A 16,128-nucleotide genomic window follows, 5' to 3' on the forward strand; every position below is an offset into this window, starting at 1 on the left:
TGCCCATGCAACCTTTGCCCGAGCTGGCTGACCGTCCCTCCCGGACCACAGAAAGTTCCTGATCAGCCTCTGTACCTGGCTGATGCAAGAGCTCGAGAAAATCCAGCAAGACGTAATGTACCACATGGTCGCTAATAACACCTGATTTGCCACCACCACCCTCCCAACCAAGGATAGTCGAGCTGTACTCCAATACAATAGCTTCTTCCGAATGCTCAGAAGAAGCAGGGCAATCTGCTGCTCAGGTGACAAATCTAGGCCAATCTGGCATCCCAAATACCGCACTGCTGTGCCTGGAGGAATCCATCTAAAACCGGGGTCCGGACTCCATGCCGGAGTGGGAGCGCTACTGATCCAAAAGGCCACTGTCTTGCGCCAATTGATCAGTGCTCCCGAAGCTGCACTAAAAACCTGGAGCGACTGCTCAGCCCGAATAAGATTGGCCTCATGGCCATGCAAAAATAAGCCCGTGTCGTCTGCAAACTCAGCATCAAGCAGGTCCTCCCCCCGGACTGGGAGCTGCAGTCCTCGCAAACCAACCTCTTCTGCCGTCAAATACATACTCATAGCCTCCGCAAAGAAGAGAAAAAGGAAAGGGGCGAGAGGACACCCCTGACGGACTGATCTGGTCAGCTCAAAACTCGGCCCCCGTCCTCCTGCAATCAACACCTGGCTGCGAGCTGTGGAATACAGAGCTGCCACCCCTCTGATCCATCCTGGCTCAAAGCCCAGGCGAAGCATAGTGCCCTCTAAAAATCCCCAATCAACTCTATCGTATGCCTTCTCAAAATCGAGAAGCATCACGACCAAGTCCTCGCCAAGAAATCTAGCTCGGGCCGTCGCCTCCCAGAAAGTAAAGATGTTGTCAAGGATATTGCGCTCCTTGACAAATCCTGTCTGAGTGGCATGAATCAACTCCCCCAGGAAGGGCTGGATCCTCAAACTCAAGGCCTTTGCTAAGACCTTGTAGACAGTATTGAGGATCGTAATAGGCCTCCAATGCCGAATGTCATCTGATACTCCCTCCCCCTTGGGGATAAGATAGATCAAGCCCTCTGAAAAGCTCTGCGGCATCACCCCAGTGTCCAAAACATGCTGAAAGCCCCTGCGGAGGCCTGGCCCCAAAAGGTCCCAATAGCGCATAAAAAAGGCCGGCGTCAGTCCGTCCTCCCCTGGGCAACTATGTCGCGGCAGGACCCTCAAGGCCTCGGCAAGCTCAATCTCTGACAGAGGCGTGCCTAGAACTGTATGCATATGGTCTGTGACCCTCCTCTGCACATGGGCCCACACAATCTATCTGCAAATATCTCGATCCTCAGTGGCTGGCTCCGCTGAAAGCAGGTCACTATAAAATGCAGTAGCAATGGCTCTGATCTCCCCGAGCTCAGTAGCTACCGATCCATCCGGTCTACCAAGCTGGCGGACTCCTGCTCGCGCATGCCGGGGTCCAGTGATCTCAAAAAACTCTCCAGTCACTCTATCACCAAGCTGCGTCCACTGAGAGGCCTGACGACGATAGTAAAACTCATGTCTCTGCTCCTCTACCTCTCTAACCTCGTGGCGTGCCTGGCTCAGCTGGGATGCCACCCACTCACATGCAGGCTGCCGCTCCTGAAGACGCTGTAGCGAGGCAAGGCTGCGTCTCAGCCGTTGCTCCCGCTCGCGAACCTCTCCCAGTCGTGTCAAAGCTGTAGCGTGAAGAAAAGAGCTAAGATCAATGAGTCCCTGGGCACATTGGCCCGCTGCATCCTGGTCAGAGCACTGACTATCATGCCAGATCCTCTCAATGTCCTCAGCGAGACTGGGATCTATAAGTACCCTCTCTGGGATCCTCAACTGCAAGCTGGGCTCCCGTGTCCCCTCCTCCAATGTCAGTATAACTAGCGCATGATCTGAAAATGAGGTGCCAGCGAGAATGCCGATGGAGCCCCCTCGCTCCCCTAACCAGTCGCCCACATAAAAGCGATCAATCCGTGATAGATTAGTCCCTCCCTGCCGGCGATCCGACCGAGAGAAACTGAGACTGTCCTCAGACCGGGAGAAAGCCCCATGCTGCCATGCATCAGTGATCCTCAGTGACATGCAAAACCGGTCCCAAGCTGCAAGCTCCGTGCTGTGCACTGTAACATGACTGCCTCCCACCCTATCTGCCGGGTCCTCAAGCATGTTGAAGTCTCCCCCAACACACCAATGTGCGGCCTCTGGCAATGCATCTGTAACCTGAGTCCAGAACTCTGCTCTGGCACTAGCATGATTGGGCGCATAGATGTTGAGCACACCCAATAGCTCATCATGCATTCTCAGAATGACATACTGTGCTCTACCAGGCACAATGATCCCTCGATCCACAATGGCCTGCCGCCATACATCTGCAATAACCATGCATACTCCTCCCTGTCCACACAAAGGACCAAACCCTGCAGACCAAAAAGTGTCCCATCTACCAGGCATCACCGAACCATATCTCCGGATCGTGCTCTCACCCAAGTGGTGCTCCTTCATCATCAAAATATCAATGCTGCCACCAAGCAAGCATCTCTGAAGCTCCTGCCTCAAGCAACCTCGATAGCGTATAAAGTGTGCTTCGCCAAGGCCCTGTACATTCCATGAGATGATCCTCATGGATGCCCTGCTGAGGTGGATGCTGTCTCAGCCGTACGGCGGGCCTTCGCAAGCGGCTTGGATGGAGAGTAGTCCCCATCCGAACGGCTGCGAATCTGCCCACCCGGTGTACTGCAAGAATCCCGGATCAGGCGCCAGTGGTTGGCTGTGGCCAATGGCAACTGCCTCCTGCTCTGACAGAGCAACCTCGTGTATACTCACATATCCAGGGTCGCGTGCCAAGTCTGCCACTATGCGCACGACCAAATGCCGAATCCCTGAGGTATCCACACTCCCGGGATCCAAGAAAAAATGAGCCAACTCCCAAAGTCGGCCTATCACATCTGTAACCTCCAGATCGCTCATGTGATGAGAAAACTCAACTGCCTAAGTCTTCAAAGTGCTGAGAGCGAGCTCTAGAGTCCACTCCCGGTCACACAAGGTCCACATAGAGGGAACGAGAAGGCCACCGCTGAGTCTAGTGCCTCCTCCCCGCGGGCCGGAGGTATCACTACATGAACTCCGGATGGGTGCTGGCTCATGGGGCCCTCTGCTCCAAAAAGCCGTGTGAAGGTATAATCAAAAGCCTCCGAGCGCTGTCTAATGCCAAGGCGACTTAGCCGACTGCGGATAGATGAAATCCGTGAGGCCCTAATCGGCATAGGTCTCCTCTGTGATGCTCGAGCGAGGTCAGTGCTCAGCGCTCTCCGGACTGCAGGTGAGCGCCAGGGAACTGCCAGGGCCTCCCGGGAAGGTGAGGCGGGCGGAGGGGGAGGAGGGGGAGGCGAGGGAGGTGGAGAGGGAGCCGCTGCCGAAACCGGAGCGGAGACGGGAGGAGGCGAAGGTGGAAGCGAGGCGGTGGGAGGGGACGGGGGTTGGGGGGGTGAAGGAGGGGGTGCTGGCATCTCCTGGTCCTCAGTCGCTGTAGGGGTCTCCTCCTGAAGGGGAACAAAGCTGTTCCTCACGGGAACCCAGTGAGGCTGAGACTGTGGCTGCTGCTGCAGCGGTCTCTGGGCGTGCTGCTGTGGCTGTCTCCCTCGGCGGCGCCCCTGTCCAGGCTGCCACTCCGAGGTCTCTGTGGCCTGAGCAGGTGTCCCGGAGGCAGCCTACCGAGCCGAATCTGTGGGCGGGCCATCAGTAGCCTGCTGCTATGGTGAGGGTCGAGGTCTCCTGCGAGGGCAGGCCTTGGCCAGATGACCGACCTGCCTGCAAATGAAGCACTGGTTCGGGAGCCCCGAGAACTCCACTCTCTGATCTATCCACCCCCCCTATCCTAGGTAGCTGAATGACCTTAGGAAGGGAGGAGATGTCAGACACCAACACTCTGACCGAAGGTAGCCCAGCTACTCTGGCCACCACTGAAGCTGCTGATGGGCCCGTCTCTAGTACCGAGCCCACCAATGCTCCGAGCCTGGAGAGGAGCGGAAGATACTCCCGGCGGAGACCAGGGAAACAAACTGTAATATGGAAGAGGCGCTCTCCCTGCTCCGCCGCTGCTTGCGGGGTCAAATCCATGCTGCCAAGGTCTGAAGAAAGCCCGAGCTCCCCTGATGTCCAGAGGACTCATGGCAAGGACCTTGGTAACGCTCTGGGCGGCCTCGAACTCGATCTGATAATGGCCCCGGCCCCCAGGAGCTGTACATCCAGGATCTTGCCCACATCTGCAAGAAGGCGAGCCTGAAGAAGATCCCTGATCTCACCTCTGCTGGGGCGAGTGCCGACTATACGGCAGATGGTGGAATGAGCCTGGAGGCGTTCCACCTCTGCGGTGAGACTCGCTTCCTCTTCCGGCGAAAGAGAAAGCCTGATGGGGATGTCCTCGGGGGCGGGCGAGGGGGCTGCGGATGAGTCCCTCTGAGGCGAGACGGGAGGAGTCTCCATCAGAGTCTGAAGCTCAGGCGAAGGCGGGGCGTTGCTAAAGGGAAGCGGGCGCGAACAGGCGAAGAGGGGGGAGGCGAACAGGCGAAAAAGGGTGGGGAGGCGAACAGGCGAAGAGGGGGGGGGCGAACATACGAAGAGGCTAGGAGGGGAGAGACGAGATGGCGAGGAGGGGGGAGGCGCAGCAGCGAGGAAGGAGGGGCGCAACGGCGGGAAGAAGGGGGGAGGCACAGAAACGATGTGGCAGGCGGGGGGTGGAAGGAACGCGAGGGAGGGAAGGCGAAGGGCGCGCAGCGCAGGGTGGAGGCGGGAGCTTCAGCGAGCTACGATTTCATGCCTCAGTCCACAGAGGATATATTATCCTTCTGATAATAAAATTGATTAGGCTTAATCCTAATTGGGGCTTCTCAAATCTATAAATAGAGCCTCTCCATTCCTTGTGGAGAAGGGGATTACACACATTGTAAACCACTCCCAATCCCAGCTCTAGTGTGTAAGGAGATAGTGAACTTGTGAGCTCTCTCTATACATCAACACCTTTGATTGCATAGAGAAGCTTGAAGCTAGTTATGTCATTATGAGGGCTTAAGTGATGCCATACTCCCTATCATAATTGTATCTTGTCCTTGTTACATAAATAAGATTAGTAGTTTGGGTGCAATTGTGTACAAAGTCTTGGACTCCTACATCTCCAAAGTTGATTTAGCAAAGCGGTCCGATGTTTGATTTTAAGGTAAATTCGATCCTTGTATTTTGTGGTGTGATTTTATGCTTGGTGGCTTGAGGGCCTGTTTTTTATTTGTTGTCTTTCAATCCATGGTAAGAGGGTCGTATGGTGAGAGGGCTCCCGTAACCTTAAGACCATGTGTATACCGACAACAAAATCAAGCTTATATTGTCTCTCTAAGTTCTTCTCCAAGTTTGGTGTGCATCTATTTGTGTTATGCTAGTCTCCTACACACACAATATCATATGTTATGAGTGTTTGTTGAGGGTGTGTGTGCCTTTTGATTGATGTATATGGTTAGCATGTGTTGATTGGCTACAAGGAAAGATCTTTGGTGTCCTAGTTCACACACATAACTAGGTGGTGCTCTTTTTCTTGTTGAGTGTGTGGTTTTGGGGTTCTTATGTTTGTGTTGCGTTGTGCCCCAAGCCCATTGAGCAACACGGGAGCCTTGAGGAGTGCTTAGAGGCCGCTCTTCTTGTTGCCCGCCCCGGACTGCCTCAATTTTGGTGCCCCCACTGAGAAACGAGCAGTTTTTGAATGGGTATTTAAGGTACATCGATCTCTCTAACACATAAATTTCCTTGTGTGCTTGTTGGGTATCATATTTTAAGAAGGAAAGTTGGTACTTTTGGGTGATCTTTCATGAATAATACACCTCCTCCTAATCCTCTTGGGATTCAATTTAACCAGTTTCATTGGGTGCGCTGCATTAGAGTGAATGTTTGTATTAATAGAATTTTTTTTTACCAACAACGCATGGTTCTTCTTTTTGGTCTAGAAAGACTAAGAGAGGTTTTAGCATCACCTAATCCTGTCATACTTCCCATTGTAGATTACACCATTTCCTTTGATGTGCATATTTTCATCTTGTTTTAGCTTAGTTTTATGAATCAAGAAGACTTATACCGTAGGCTAATTTCTTATGATGCTAGGCAAGAAATACACATAGTTGTTGGTAGTAAGTTACAATTTCAGCGTGTTATTCGTCGTATGTTTGGACCTAGGCAAGTAGCAGCCATTAATGCCTCAGTTAATCCATTTATTTTGCCTTTGATTCGTTATGACATAAGCTTTGACGTCTACATTTTCATTCTACTTTGGAAAAAAAGAAAAAAGAAAAAAAGAGTGAGAGAGAAAGAGAGTGAAGGAAGACCTTTGTGCAATCATATTTGTGCTTCTTTTTTCTTAAGCATGGATACCACTAGGCAAATGAGTGGCTACCCCTTATTCTTTGGAGAGCCCGGTGAGGATACCGAGTTGTTCTTATCAAACTTTAGAATGGCACTCCACATAAAGAGAGTGGTAGGAGACCAAGAGTGCTTAGATATGTTTGAGTTGGTCCTACGAAGAGATGCTTCCACTTGGTTTCAATCTCTACCTGCACCTGCGCGAGTAGATTACAAGGGGGTCATACAACTTTTTAGAGACAATTACTTCACTCCTTTGAACACACAAAATCTATGGCAAGAAATAGTTGTTCATAAGCAAAAGGATCTAGAGGACTACTTGAGTTATAAGCAAGAATTCTTACGTCTTTGGACTCTTTGGTTGCGTAGTCTTCCTAACCCTGGAGATGGTGCAGAATTCTTGAAGAAGGAGAGATTTATTGCAGGGATGTACCCATCACTAAAATTGCAAGTAGAGTCAGGAGAGCCCACAACATTTGATGTTGCTGAGACTAGGGCTACCAAGAAACTCCGAAAGATGAGGTGTATGCTAGGGGAGGGCTTTATCTTTGATGATTCAAAGCCTAGGGAAGAGGTCACAGTCGAGGTGATAGAAAAGTTAAATGAGTCTTTAAATAACTTGTCTATCCACTTTGCGCAAGCTATGGAATAGAAGGGCCAAGCCAAAAGGGTTGAAGAACGAGAGCCACGACCTAGGCGACTCTTGCAATGTTGGAATTGCGGAGAGTCAGGGCATGGGATGTATAATTGTCCTTGGTCTCGTGGGGAGCCAGGGAAGCCTAACATGAATTATCCAGTGATGAATGCAGGTGAAGGTACTAGTCAACAACAACCGATGATTTTTCAAAGGCCCAATGCAACAAGACCACCTCCACGAGGAGTGGAAGGAATGCCGCCCTCGCCGGACCCAAATGTACATGTGGTAGAGGTAACAAAGGCCAAGGAGGTAGGCATTGAAGCAAATGGTATCAAACGGGGGCGTGGAAAAGAGAAGGAAAAGGAGGGTGTGGCATCACAAAGTGACTATGGACGAGGAAAGAAAGTGAAGGAAAACAAGGAAGTCAAGAGGAGACGACGTCGTATAAACCTCCAAGATTTTCTCCCTGGACATGATATGGCTCCATACAACCTTTTGGAAGACATGAGAGGTAAGGGTCCTGATATCTCGTGGCCTCAATTTCTAGCCTTATGTCCACAAGTTAGGAGAGAATTAACAAAGGCCGTGAGCAATAGGAGAAAAACAAAAGAGAATGTGCCTGTTGTAAAAATTTCACAAGCCGAGATGGATGAGGACATTACACCTATTTTAGATTGCTACGTCAAGGGAAGGCTAGTTAAGAAGGGTCTAGTAGATGGGGGTGCACAAATTTGCATTATGACAGAGGACCTTATGCAAAGACTAGGCATGCATATTCATGAAACACCTGAAATTAAGGTGAAAATGGTAAACAATAGCAAAGCAAAGTGTCTTGGGATTTGTAAGAATGTTTCTGTGGAAGTTTTTGGCATTAAGAAGGTTGTTGATTTTTATGTTATGTCTACCAAGGAAAGTGGTTATCCATTTATCCTAGGTAGACCATGGCTAATGAGAATGCGAGCTTTGCAGGATTGGGAAAATGGAAAGTTAATTTGCAGAAATGAAAATCATAAGAAGATTATCTTTGATATGAAGGAGCAACGACGAGAGGAGATAAATGAAGAATCTTCTCAAGGTGAAACAGAGGAGGATTGGACCGATGACACCTCAGAGGAAGAAAGCAGCAGTAGCACTACGGAAGAGGAGTCTTCCATTGAAGTCATGGGGGTAAGATTCAGAGCAAAAGACAAGGAGACACCCTGTCAAGGTTTGGAGAAGGTAGGCTCTCAAGAAGACCAAATTGTGCATGATGAAGAAATGTTTGATGCTATGCTCTCAAAAAGGCTTACATCAGAGGAAGGAGAGAAGTTTAAATGTGTACTAAGGAAAATTTCTAGGTTTTTTGCTAAAGATTACACAGATGTGCGTGGCGTAGAGGCCATTCAACACAAGATCGAGCTAAAGCCAGAAGCCAAACCTAAGGCACAAAAGCTACGAAGGCTAGGAGTCATCAAGGAGCAAGCACTACTCAAAGAGGCGAGGAAGCTTCTAGCAGCGGGATTCATATATCTTGTAGAAAATTCAGAGTGGGTCTCTCCCCGTCGTGGTCACTTCCAAGAAGAACGGCAAATGGAGGGTGTGTGTGGACTATCATCCACTCAACGAGGCAACAAAAAGGGACCACTTTCCTCTCCCATTTCAAGATGAGATGCTAAATGAGATAGTAGGTCATGAGAAGTATACGATATGTGATGGCTACTCTGGTTACTTTCAAATTGGGATTGCATTGGAGGATCAATTAAAAACAACCTTCATCACTCCTTGGGGTTGTTATGCTTTTAGAGTCATGCCATTTGGTTTGACCAATGCTCCAGCAACATTTCAACGTTTCATGAACATGGTGTTTTAAGCATTCTTTGGGAAATCCATTAGAGTGTTCATAGATGATTTTTGCATCTATAGCTCTAAGTCATTGCATGTGGAGAGGGTGGAAGAAGGCTTGAAGAAACTCTACGACATGGGGGGCCAACTCAATCCCGACAAATGTCATATCGGTGAGGATGAAGTAATCTTGCTTGGTCATAAGGTTTCTTCCAAAGGCATTGAGGTGGATCCTACAAAGGCAAAGGTTCTTATCGATCTACCATCTCCAAAGAGTCTCAAGGAGGCCATCTCATTCATTCAAAAGGTGAAGTACATGTCACGCTTCACTCACTTAGCCTCAGAGTTACTTCACTCCTTGCAAAAATTCAAGTAGAGTTTGCATGGTCTAATGAGCTTGAGGAGTACTTTTGTAACATTAAAGTCATTTTGTCAGAGCTACCAACACTCATGCCTCCTTGTTGGGAGTACACTTTCTTCGTTAGCTCTAGTGTTGGAAAGGAAACAGTGGTTGCAGTTTTGTTACAGCAAGATCCCCACAGTACTAGGATGCGGCCCATCTACTTTGTTAGTAGGGTCATAAATGTCTTGGAGAAAGGCTACACGGAAGCGGAACTCATGATGCTTGCTCTCATCTTTGCGGTGAGAAAATTTAGATCCTACTTGTTACCAAAACCTTTTGTAATTCTCACTGCAGAAAATTTGTTTCCTTGGGTGTCTTCTCAAATGACTCTCAGCGCTAGAATCACAAAGTGGGTTATGGAATTGCAAGAATTCCAATACTCTTTCAAGGTAGAAGATAGTGTGCGTGCACAATTGGCAGGGATTCTCACTTATAGAGTGCATGAAAAGGAGATTAAGGTGCCTGAAGTAAAGACTCTACCATTGCCACCACCCAAAACTATACCTAATGCATTCACCTTGTTCTTTGATGGAGCTTTTAGAAAAGCCACAAGTAAAGCAGGGGGAGGGCTAGTGCTGCTCAACCCAAGTCAAGAGGTGGTTATGAAGGAGAAGGTCAACTTGCCAAGTTCTACTAGCAACAATGAAGCAGAGTACGACATACTACTTCATGGCTTGAAGGTGTGCATCAATCAAGGGATACAACGTCTCCTGGTAAAAGGGGATGCACTTCTTATTGTAAGGCAAATTTTAGGCATTTGGGCATGCAAGAATGAAAGATTAAGGCAAAAGGTTCATACTATCCGTAGGCTGTTTAATTAATTTGAGGAGGTGCGATTGTATCATATTCCTAGGAAACAAAATGAGGATGCTGATCTACTTGCACAACAAGATGTTGCATGTGTTAAGAAGGAAATGCAAGTAGTCTTGGCTGCAGCGGCTATTAAGCAACCACGTAACCAAGGAATGGAGACACTGGCTCCCATAGTGAGCTACATCTTGGAAGGTGAATTCCCACAAGACTTCACAAAGGCACAAAAGAGGAGGCTCATGAAGAGGGCAAGTTCTTTCTTGTTCTTAGAAGGTGCCCTCTACCAAAAAGGAAAAGATCAAGTGTGCAGAAGAGTACCAGCAACCAAGGAGATTCCATCCATTTTAGAAGGTTTGCATGAAGAAGCATGTGGTGGCCATTTTGCTCAAGAACTAACTGTGAAAAAGATTTTGCTTACTGGGTATGTTTGGCCAAGCTTACATGTGGATGTCCAACATTGGTGTAGGAGCTGTCATAACTGCCAAGTCAATGGTAATAAGAGGTTGCTACATGGTCCACGCCAATTAGTCATTGCAAGTTATCCATTTAAAAAATGGGGCATTGATGCTATGGGTCCACTACCTAGAACTAAAAATGGAAAATTGTACATCTTAGTGGCCATAGACTACATGACTAGGTGGGTGGATGCTCAAAGTGTGGCAAGGGTGAATGAAAAGACTGTAAGCAAATTTGTTTACACTCATATATGTTGCAGATTTGGCACACCCTTGGAGATTGTTTCTAACAGTGGTTCAGGTTTTAGAAAAGGTTTGCTCACTGAAGTTTGTGAAGAGCTTCATATTTCACATCGTCATAGCACACCCTACTATCCCCAATTAAATGGGTTAGTAGAGAAGGCTAATGGTGTCATTGCAGGAATCATAAGGAAGATGGTGGAGAACAAGACGAAGCTTTGGACGAGTTCCTTGATGGAACACTCTGGGCATACCGGACTACCTACCGAGAAGCAACGGGGTTTACGCCCTTTCACTTGGTTTATGGTCAAGAAGCATTGTAGCCTATTGACCTCAACATTCCAACAGTGCAGCTACATGGAAAAGGTGGACTAGGAGATCAAGATGCATGGGTGGATCGACTTCTCACTTTAGTTGAGCTAGAGTGGAAAAGAGAAGCTGCATACGAGTGTTATAGAAGAAAAGCCATGCAAGCAGCGGAGAAGTTCAATGCAACTTTGAAAGACAAGGGCATCAAAGAAGGAGATCTTGTGCTAAAGTATGACAATCGACTTGATAACCGGTTTGATGCCAAGTTTGAAACTAGATGGCAGGGACCATACATTGTCAAGAAGGTTTTCAACTCTAGCTATTATCAACTCATGGATTTGGATGGCAAAGAACATTCTAAGAAGGTTAATGGCTACAGACTCAAGCCATACTTGAGTCGCATTCTACCGACAGACTTACAAAAGCAACCACAAAAAGAGATAAAAGAGCATGTAAGTTCTGTGGTTTGAGTGATGTCTGTGGTGCAAAACAGGAACATAAGAAAGATGGACAAGAGAACCACATTACACCACTTGCTTTAGAAGGCCTACTTTATGATGGTACATGAATATACTATCATCTAGGGGGAGAGCTAAATGATAGCCGTTTTTTCGACTATCCACTTTACCACAAGGAGCTATCTCGGCCAAGAAAAATCACATTAACTCTTTGTCATAAATACCTTTTCACTGTAAATAGGCGTGTGCGCGTTAAGGACTTTACCCATATCTTCTATATATTTTTATATTATTTAAAAAAAAGTTTTTGCTAGCTACTTATCAAAAATAAATAAAATTATTACAGCCCATTTTGTGTAAATATTTCATTTCATATAAGGGCCTAAATATGGGAGTCTCTATTTTCTCTAATTATGTAAATACTTCATTAGATGTGTGTATTACAAACTTAAGTATATTTTATTTATTTATTATTATTATTATTATTTTTTCTTCATAATACTTTTGGACCATCATTGTTCATATGCTTCAACTTCACCATGCATAAGTAAATCCTATGCCCTCACATTTCTACCCACACCGTGTAGAAAGCCTACTACCTAAATCACTCTTTCCCTTAGACTATTTCATCTTTTATTCTCTCATCTACCCTAAAATAATGAGGGTCTCCCTCCCTTTTGACTTCCATAGTTTAGTATTTTTGTATATATTTTTTACTATTAAATATTTTTTATATAAAATTCAGAAAATACATGATTCTGCTGAAATTTTTGCGTCCGTCTCCACTCCGAATTTGGACTGTTCATCAAAAGAGAAAAGTTAGCCCATGACCTCAGAAATATACTCAAATTTTTTGAGAATTTTTGGAGCTAATGGCGGTGAGATGAATTTTTTATTGGACCCCAGTCTGCCCACTTTTTGGCAAGGTACACCTAGTCTCTTCTCACCTCCCTTACACATTCATCACCTACACACTTACTCATTCCTTTCTCACTCCATCAAACCTACAAACTTCATGTCCTCTCTCATCCTCTCCACCTTTGCCCTCTCCTTCCATCTCCATTTGCTCTCATATCTACTCTATACCCATACCTCATCTCCATTTCTCTCCCTACTACTCCCATATTACTAAATTATTTTTCCAATCTCAAAAAATACATAAAAATTCAGCATGAATGTATCATATTAACCTCTGCAAATATAGGATTTCCATCTACAAAAATCTCCATGTTCTTCACCTCAATCAACTTTTGTGGCGTCGAATGCAAGAAGGAGACCGGCGGTTAACTTAAAGATCTACACATGGGTGAGTCCAAGCTTCTTCGAGCTTTCAACCACACAAAGGATCTTTTTAAATCTCTACTCCTCTCACTCAACATCTCAGCCCTTCTCACCCATTTGTACATTGTACTACTAACCTTTTATAGTGATTACTAACTACTAACCACTAAACATATATAAATAAGCATCCACTCTACTGCTTTTTGAGTAGGCATTACTACAAGTTATTTGCTCAAACCTCTACATCACACTCTCCTCTCATCTTCAATAATTCTCTCACCTTGAGCCCATATCCATGTGACTCAAGGGATAAGAAGAGGCCCACTTTCATTCCAAAATAAAAAATCCATAATTTATGATTTCTCATAATAAAATTGATTAGGCGTAATCCTAATTGGGGCTTCTCAAACCTATAAATACAGCCCCTCCATTCCTGTGGAGAAGGGGATTACACACATTGTACACCACTCCTAACTCTAGTGTGTAAGGAGATAGTGAACTTGTGAGCTCTCTCTATACATCAACACCTTTGATTGCATAGAGAAGCTTGAAGCTAGTTATGTCATTGTGAGGGCTTGAGTGATGCCATACTCGCTATCATAATTGTATCTTGCCCTTGTTATATAAATAAGATTAGTAGTTTGGGTGCAATTGTGTACAAAGTCTTGGACTCCTACACCTCCAAAGTTGATTTAGCAAAGCGGTCCGATTTTTGATTTTAAGGTAAATTCGATTTTTGTATTTTTGGTGTGATTTTATGCTTGGCGGCTTGAGGGCCTGTTTTTGATTTGTTGCCTTTCAATCCATGGTAAGAGGGTCGTATGGTGAGAGGGCTCCCGTAACCTTAAGACCATGTGTATACCGACAACAAAATCAAGCTTATATTGTCTCTCTAAGTTCTTCTCCAAGTTTGGTGTGCATCTATTTGTGTTATGCTAGTCTCCTACACACACAATATCATATGTTATGAGTGTTTGTTGAGGGTGTGTGCGCTTTTGATTGATGTATATGGTTAGCTTGTGTTGATTGGCTACAAGGAAAGATCTTTGGTGTCCTAGTTCATACACATAACTAGGTGGTGCCCCTTTTCTTGTTGAGTGTGTGGTTTTGGGGTTCTTATGTTTGTGTTACGTTGTACCCGAAGCCCATTGAGCAACACGGGAGCCTTGAGGAGTGCTTAGAGGCCGCTCTTCTTGTTTTTCGTCCCGGACTGCCTCAGTAGTTTGGAGGGTATCCTTGTATTTTCTCAAGTTCTAAACCGAAGAAAGTGGAACTCTTTTACCGCAACAAGGTGAAACATTATGCCAAGAAGTGCTGGTCGAAGTAGGCGGATGCCAAGACTTAGTGACTCAAAGGAGTCAACCAACGTTTTGTAGAGGCACAAGTCACATGCTAGAAGAATCGTGATTGGTCAAATCAAGGCCCAGTCACATGATCTGAGATGCTAGACAGGGATATATAGGAATGCATAGTCAATAAAAGCTTGTGTTCTTTGCCAAATACGCGAGATAGGGAGATCGAGAGTTGAGACAGAGGAGCACCATCTTTTCAGATGCCCTACTTTCCAAGAGATCTGGGGTAGATATAAGTGTCTATCCTGGTAAAAATTTGGTAGGTATGCTTTAACTTCCGCCGCCTCAGCTTCAAGAGAGTAATAACGCATGGAGACTCATCACCTCCTCTCAGAGTGCAGAGGATACCAGGAATTCTATAGACAAGATTTCATATGTGGGCCACAAAGGAGATTCAGACTGCCAATGATATTCCTGCTAGACTTTTTTCACATTAGCTCGAAGGGGAAAGAAAGAAAATTTAATTAACGTCTATGAAATACCAAAGGGTCTATGAGACCAAAAGTGTTACCATACATCCATGAAGTAATTGTTTCATGGATGTGAGATCCCTGTTCCCACCGAGCAACGGATTCGGGGTACTAGCAGCGGAAGTAGCACTTCTCGCGCGGGACAGGGGTCCCACACTCGGGGCCTCGCCCACGGATATCCGGACAAGAGACTAATCCGTCGGTTTGTCCAAAACCGAAACCGGAAAAACTTCCTTTACCCGGAAAGCACGGGCGATTCCACCAGGATAACTCTTTACTCTAACGTAGTCAAGATCATTACTGATCAAACTGATCTGACTGCACCTTTAACGGTACTTGGTCAAATCAAGGAAGAACTTGCACTTGGATCATTGGGATCAACGCTTTTTTCCCCAGCAAGAGGCACAGCCGTTGATTCCTATCCATAGAACAATTTCTATTCGGGATTTACTTCATCTATCGTAATAATAGAAATTAAATCTCGATTTATGGATCCATCAGTCCAGCCTAACCCCATCCGATCCCATGGGTTAGCCAACCGCCCAACCACTGTAGTGATGGGATCCAATTTGGAATTTGGTTAGGTTTTGTCCCGGGTACCAAGGAAAAGAGTTCCAAGGCCCCCTAGCCGGAAGTTCATGCAAACATAAAACTAGTCATACCACTTACACACCCAATATGAAATTGCCTTTTTCTTAGCATCAACTAGCTTTAAAACAATCCTTTAATAAAACCATTATGTCACTGATGACAATCCTCAAAGTCTCTGGTTGAATCCTTATTTCCAGTCATTCTTTCATCGGTATACTTATGGCATCATTGGCAACCAAAACGCTCACCACCTGTTCTCTCAGGGGCCTTTTCCATGGTTCCTAGCTCATAGTAACCGGCAATATATTCATATAATAGAATGGAGTCTCCGTGGAAGATCAGCAAGATCAACCCACAGATCCATATAAAAGAGCCATGGACTCATCTGTTGAGGACCAACAAGGTCAATCAACCAGATCCATGCCCGGTTTTAGAAAACAACTCTTACTCCTTATTCCAATATCTTCCACGACGCACGTGTGGGTATCTTCGGCGACCCAGAGCCCGAGCACCGTATGGTCAGCACCCTCTAGGATCCTTCGCAGGTGACCCAGCGCTTCACTCATAGGCCGCTTCCTTGGTCCCTCATCCACCGTACCGGAAGCTCACCATTTAAATCGAGCCGAGGCTGGTCAAGACCTCGATCGACCTTGCTACGCGAGACGTCCTCCATTGACTCTCCGTCAGTAGTTGCAACTTTATCAGTTCAGTCTTCATGACCTTAATCCTCAAGACGGTCAAAATGCTTCTCCAGCATTCTTGACATAAAACAGTCATTTACAAACAGTCACAAATACAGTTTCTATAACGAACTCTTGTCTTTCCATATTATCCACTCTCGGACCACATTACTTATTCCACATTCCATTCAGTGTGTACTCGTTCTCATCCATTCACTCATATAG

The 16,128-nt window shown here is 46.1% G+C and overlaps 1 protein-coding gene and 1 long non-coding RNA gene across 4 annotated transcripts in view; both read left to right on the top strand.

The window, feature by feature from the left end:
* LOC147622639 (two pore calcium channel protein 1-like) overlaps positions 1 to 16,128 on the top strand; it is a 54,647-nt gene that overhangs the window by 23,112 nt on the left and 15,407 nt on the right. The gene's annotated exons all lie outside the window — the stretch shown is intronic.
* Positions 5,128 to 7,250, top strand: LOC147622640 (uncharacterized). The gene is made up of 3 exons (XR_015269463.1): positions 5,128 to 5,212; positions 5,636 to 5,759; positions 7,194 to 7,250. It is a non-coding gene; the product is annotated as an uncharacterized LOC147622640 (long non-coding RNA).

This window comes from Cibotium barometz, chromosome 28, assembly GCF_041138505.1.
Source record: "Cibotium barometz isolate CiBa-2024 chromosome 28, ASM4113850v1, whole genome shotgun sequence".
NCBI classification, from domain to species: domain Eukaryota; kingdom Viridiplantae; phylum Streptophyta; class Polypodiopsida; order Cyatheales; family Cibotiaceae; genus Cibotium; species Cibotium barometz.